The following is a 6,000-nucleotide window of genomic DNA, read 5'->3' as shown; positions in this document are numbered from 1 at the left end:
AACACGAAGAAGATGCACTGTAGGATTGGTGGATTACCCTCTGTATACATGAAGAAGACGCACTGTGGGCATGTCTACGTTTATTCAGGTCTGTGCGGCAGTAGTGGCAAGTCGAGGCGAGAGCAAGACGAGTTTCTTAAAGTGGAAATATGCTCATTATTTCACTTTAGTTGAGTATAAAGACAAAAACTTTTAAGTCAAATGTAAGCTGTGTCGTTCTGGTTCGAAGCTCGTATCTACTGGGATAAACAGCAACTCCAATCTGTTGAAGCTTCTCCAGGACCTCCATGCCTGAGGAGCTAGAAGCTAACAGCTAACCCGGTGTTCTGTTCTACATTTTTGATAGTTTTCATACTTTAGCTGTGAAAGGAACATTTTTAGGAGCTCAACACAACAGCAGAAGCCGCTTTAGTTTTTGATTGTGAATATATTATTCAGCTTGTTTTGTTATTTATTTCAGAAATCCTTGTAATATATTCAGTTTGTGCTGGTCTGACTTTAATAAAATAGTGTTTAAAAATTACTTTGTGTTAAGGTCAGTTTTGTGTTTGTATAAACCATAACTCATAAAAGGGCATTAATGGAAACATTAAAGAAGGTTCTTTAATAAAGTAACTAAAAAGTTACTTTTAACAGTAACGCATTACTTTTTGGTGTAAGTAATCAACAAAGTAACTGAGTTACTTTTTGAATGAAGTAACGAGTAACTGTAACTAGTTACTATTTTTTAGTAACGAGCACAACACTGTCCAGAAGTATTTCAGACTTTTCTGGAAGCTCAGTAAGCCCTAAGGGTGTGTCTAGTCTATGAGGTGATGGTTTCAGAGGAAAACCTACTTTACGTCATGCTTTAAGAATTATGTAGTATGCTCAGACTGAATTAGTAGTGTTGTAATAAACATTAAATGCCTTTATAATTAATTAGCTTTCTGCAAATGAAATTAGGGCTGAAATGATTCCTCAAGTAATTTGAATACAAAAAAAAACATTGAGGTAAATTATTTGCCTAGATGTTTCATTTAGTCCATTGTGCTTACACCACATTTATACAGTAAATATGACCCCTGGACAGGTAAACACAGAAGACCTGCAGAATGAAAAATGTGGAGAAAACAGCGAGGGGCAAAGAGAAGGAAGAGTCAGGCCAAAGAACACAACAGAAAGTTTCCAAAGTTTTGGGATCACCTCAAACTTTCACACATAAAGAAAACACCATACAGTGTGTTTACCTTTTTTAAAGCAATTTGAAATCGATTTTTATATTTGTATTGATTTTTTTATTTACATATTTGTATTTGCATTTTGATGTAATATGGCACGAAATGGGTTTAGTTTATAGAGATTGCAATTTCAGCAATAAAAATTTACAATTTTCTAAAAAGTAATCAAATTACTTGTTCATTTTAAGAGACCTGTCTTATTTTCTCTTGTGTATTTAGTATTGCTCTTTAATGAGGGGGAAAAAGTACTTCTCATCTGATTACTTGATTATCGATGGACTTATCAGTAAAATACTCCCTTACTAAAATAATTGATAGTGGCAGCCCTAAATGAAATATAACAACTATTTGCAGTTTAGCATAATTAATAGCTAGGTGCTAATTTATTGTTACCAATGTAAGCATTGTTGAATAAAGTTGTTTGAGCTACGGATTTTACGTGGTTTGTGTTGGCTTTAGTCATTTAAACACAGTCAGTTTTTTATTCTGTTGTTTAGCACTCATGATCATGATGTGCTGTGCAGGGTTTCATCAGATATTGGCCTCTGGACAGATGGGATAATGGCTCACCCATCATTTTGCAATTATGCATCTGGGGTGTTAAGTCACTGGGATTGGGTCATGAGTAACTGACTGTCACTGAACTTGAGATTCTGTGAGCCAGATGTCCTTCTGGAGATAATTAGATAATACCATCTGCCACCTCCATTCGCCTCCTAGCATTTTTGACACTTAGTGGTCAGTGCAGACATTGGATTATAGACACAAATTTCTGTCAACCTTATTGATTTTTCAAGATCTGTCTGTTTTTGTTGATATTGCCAGTAACAAAATCTAAGCAAGTTCAATTGAACAACCCATAACTTGTTATTGTCTTCAAGTCTACTCAGGTGTGTGCTTGTATGTGGATAGAAGGGTGTATGTTGTAGAAAACTATAGGGAGTGCACAGTAAGAGGTGAATTGCTCGAATCTCGCAGCACGACTCTGTGTTTGAAGAACAGTGGAGGAACATAACTCTGTTTGCTTGATGTACAGTACTGCAAAGCAATCTCTAAAATTCAAGAAAGCACTTTTCAAAGGGCTGAGAAACATTAGAACTCTTGGCACACTTTTGAAGCTGCTTACACGTTACTCTCGGTCATCTCCCTCCTCCACAATCTTTCACTCATCAGAAGCTGTGAGATAGTAGGATGAAAGACTGTGCTGCCGGGAGGACGGCTGTGAACATGTTCACATGCGGAGTGTCTTTTCTCACATCTCCACATGAGCAGGCTTTTCTACTGCAAAGAATGTCTATTCCCACCCGCTTTAGTACGGGGGGAAGATCGCATTGAAAGAACAATGTCAAATCTATGTAGGACTTTTCTTGTTCAGCAGGATTGTAGATTGCGTCAGTAGACTAAAGTGCAAAATCACAAGTCAATTTGAAATAAAGATTCTTTTTACCCAGATTTGCTATTTGAACATCCCATTCCAAATGTAGTCCTCGTTTGTGTTATCAATTTCTCTACTCTTCTGGTTAGGCTTTCCATTAGTCTTTGAAATGTGGATGTGGAATTCTATTTTTATTCATCTGAGTAAGCAATAGTGAAGTCAGACACTGATCAAAATAGCCTGGCAGTCAGTTTTAAAGTTTACCCCAAAGGTGTTCAATGGGGTTAAGAGGGTTGGAACAAAAACTTGTGGGTTGTATAGAAGATCCACATATAGTATGGGTATGGTCAGGCGTCCAAATTTTGGCTATACAGTGACCCAAGAATGTGACCCAATCCATCCTATAGCATTTTATTATATAATGTAAAGCCACCTTTTATATGACAGAAGAATCTGTGTTGAGAATATAATTTTTATAATAGAAATCCATATCACACTTTTTTCTGTTCATTATTCTAATACACTAAGTATTTTATGAATACCTGTGATGTGCCAGTAAAGTGTATTATGTCACATTTAATTACAGTGTAGCTTCACACTAATGCTTACATTATCATGAGAACCCTGTGGTGGTAGTAACATAGTCACTGTCAATGGTTATGACATAGGAAATATGATTGAAAAATTGTCATTTCAAATCCAAGAATCAACAAGCTGCCACTTCTGTGCTCTTGAGTAAGACCCCAACCTTAACTGCTCAGTTGAATAAATAAGATATTTGTAAGTCACTCTGAATAAGGGCGTCTGTCAAATGCCATTTATGTAAATGGGGAAAATCTAAGCAAAACAACTCTCTTTAAAAAAGAAGAGCTGTTTATTTAGCTTGTGTGCTAATTTAGCTAGTGTGCTTCCTGATTACCTTGCTAACATTGCCTTGATTTATTCATATTTATGAGCCTGAAGAATGGAGAAGGAGTGTGCTGGTACCGATCTTTAAGAATAAGGGAGATGTGCAGACCTGCATTAACTACAGGGGAATAACTTTGATCAGTCACACCATGAAGTTATGGGAAAGAGTAGTGGAAGCCAGGCTAAGGGAAGAGGTGACCATCTGTGAGCAGCAGTATGGTTTTATGCCGAGAAAGAGCACCACAGATGCCTTATTTGCTTTGATAATGTTGATGGAGAAGTATAGAGAAGGTCAGAAGAAGTTGCATTGTGTATTTGTGGATTTAGAAAAGGTGTGGACATGGGGTATATCGGTAGGAGAATGCTGAAGATGGAACCACCAGGAATGAGGAAAAGAGGAAGGCCAAGAAGGAGGTTCATGGATGTGGTGAGGGAAGACATGCAGGTAGTTGGTGTGAAAGCGGCAGATGTAGAGGACAGGGGGGTATGGAGACGGATGATCCGCTGTGTCGACCCCTAATGGGAGAAGCCGAAAGAAGAAGTGCTCTACATTTATTTAAAAGGGTTTTTTTCTTTATTTTTTATTATTTGAGTTGTGGGTATATATTAAACTGAAAATATTCAGATTCCTCAAACTGAAATAGCATGTAAGTGCTCATTACATCTAGGATATGTGGGAACCACCAGGACATTCGCACATTCACACACTCATTTACACCTTGGGTGAACACGCTTTTGGATTAGGGAGTACCTATGCAGGTGAATCTATTCGTAAAATTAACCTTAAAAGCCAAAAGGAAAACTTGGTATTCCCCCTTGAAGTTGGAGGGACTTAACAAAATGATCCTGGAGCTACAGTATTCTTGCTTGAGGAAATAAGCTCTATATGGAGCACAAACATGTGAAACAGAGGTCAGTTTAGCTCTGGATACAGTACAGTATATATGTAAAGTGTGTGAGAAAGATGCTCTGATCCTGGAGGCTTTTCTAAATGGTGCACAATATTTGTTAAATGTCATTATATGTGTATGCAATTAAACTGTGAATTGATTAGCTGTGAGTGTAAAGCTCACTACTAACCGACAGTTACTCTGTATCACATTTCATTGGAATTATATTTATTGTTTATTGTCTAGTGTTTATTGATCTACTCAGCCACTAGCTTACATCATCCTCCATCAATTCAATTTTATTTGTAAAGTGCTTTTAACAAATTACGTTGTCCCATAGTTTTAATTAACTTTAAAGAGCGAGCCAGTGGCAAGGAAAAAAATCCCACAGATGATAGGAGGAAGTATCCTTGAGAGGAACCAGACAAAAAGGGGAAACCCATCCTCATCTGGTTGGCATTGAACGTCCATTCGTTATATTGCAGTTCCAAATTTTTTGAGATAATCAGCTGTTCATTGATGGAGTCTCAATTGATGGAGTCTCAAGTAACTGTTCATAGTGATTGTAGTCCAAAACCAATAAGTTTATATTAATTACAGTTCAAATCCATCTTCATCGTTCTTGAGTTTAACCTTCCACAGCAACCTTATAGATTTTTATACTGTTCATGTGAAACCATTCATCCATCTATCCACCCCAAACTCATTTATGTATTCGTTCATTTATCCATCTATCTATCCATCAACACATGCATCCGTCCACATCTCACCATTGATCATTTATTATTCGTCTTCCTATTTCGCTATTTATTCATCTGCCTATCACTTCATCCACTCCAATAGATAATGGCCCATGCATGCTATGACCCTAAAACCCACTTAATCCGCAACGCCATCTTTTCGTTTTGTTTTGAAAACCAGATTAAGGCATGCCTCAATATGTGGATGTGTTTAGACGGTCTGGTATCTCTTGGTGTGTTAATGTGTGTGTTTGTTTTAAGGTGGAAGTTTGTTAAAGCACAGGGAATGTATCAAATGGAATGTGTAGACCGAAGGAAAAAATAAAGTGCAGCTAGTTTTAAAATTGTCAGGCAAGTTTTACTTAATGCTGTGGAAGAAACATCCATAAAACAAGTTCCTGTTATCACTTGTGTTACAGCAGTTACAACTAGTTATTCCCTCACCTGACTTTTAGTTTTTTCTTTGTTTTAGGCACAAAAAATACTGGATACCCTTTACAAAAATGCAGAAAAGTTTTCTTTCTTTGTGTGCTTATTAGATATTCTTATGTGCCCAGCAGCTGTGAAAAAGAAATAGCTAGATATGAAATCTGATTGTTGATCTAGAGATTTGTCCACCCTTGGTATAGTGTAGCACTGGGTTTTTAGCCGTTTTTAATCATTTTGCATCCAGATTCTTCTTCATCAAATAACTTTTTAAGAACATTCTTCTAAATATATGGTTTTCAATGCAATTGCATGTGTGAGCTAGAAATGTGAAAATTGGAGAAGGTTTTTGGCTTCTAATATGAGAACTAAATTATCAAAACAGTTAGTCCCCGACTGTTGATGGAGATGCATAACTATGACACCATCGTAACTAAAAT

This window comes from Silurus meridionalis, chromosome 5 (genome assembly GCF_014805685.1).
Source record: "Silurus meridionalis isolate SWU-2019-XX chromosome 5, ASM1480568v1, whole genome shotgun sequence".
Lineage (NCBI taxonomy): Eukaryota > Metazoa > Chordata > Actinopteri > Siluriformes > Siluridae > Silurus > Silurus meridionalis.
Note: the sequence above shows the minus strand (reverse complement) of the source record.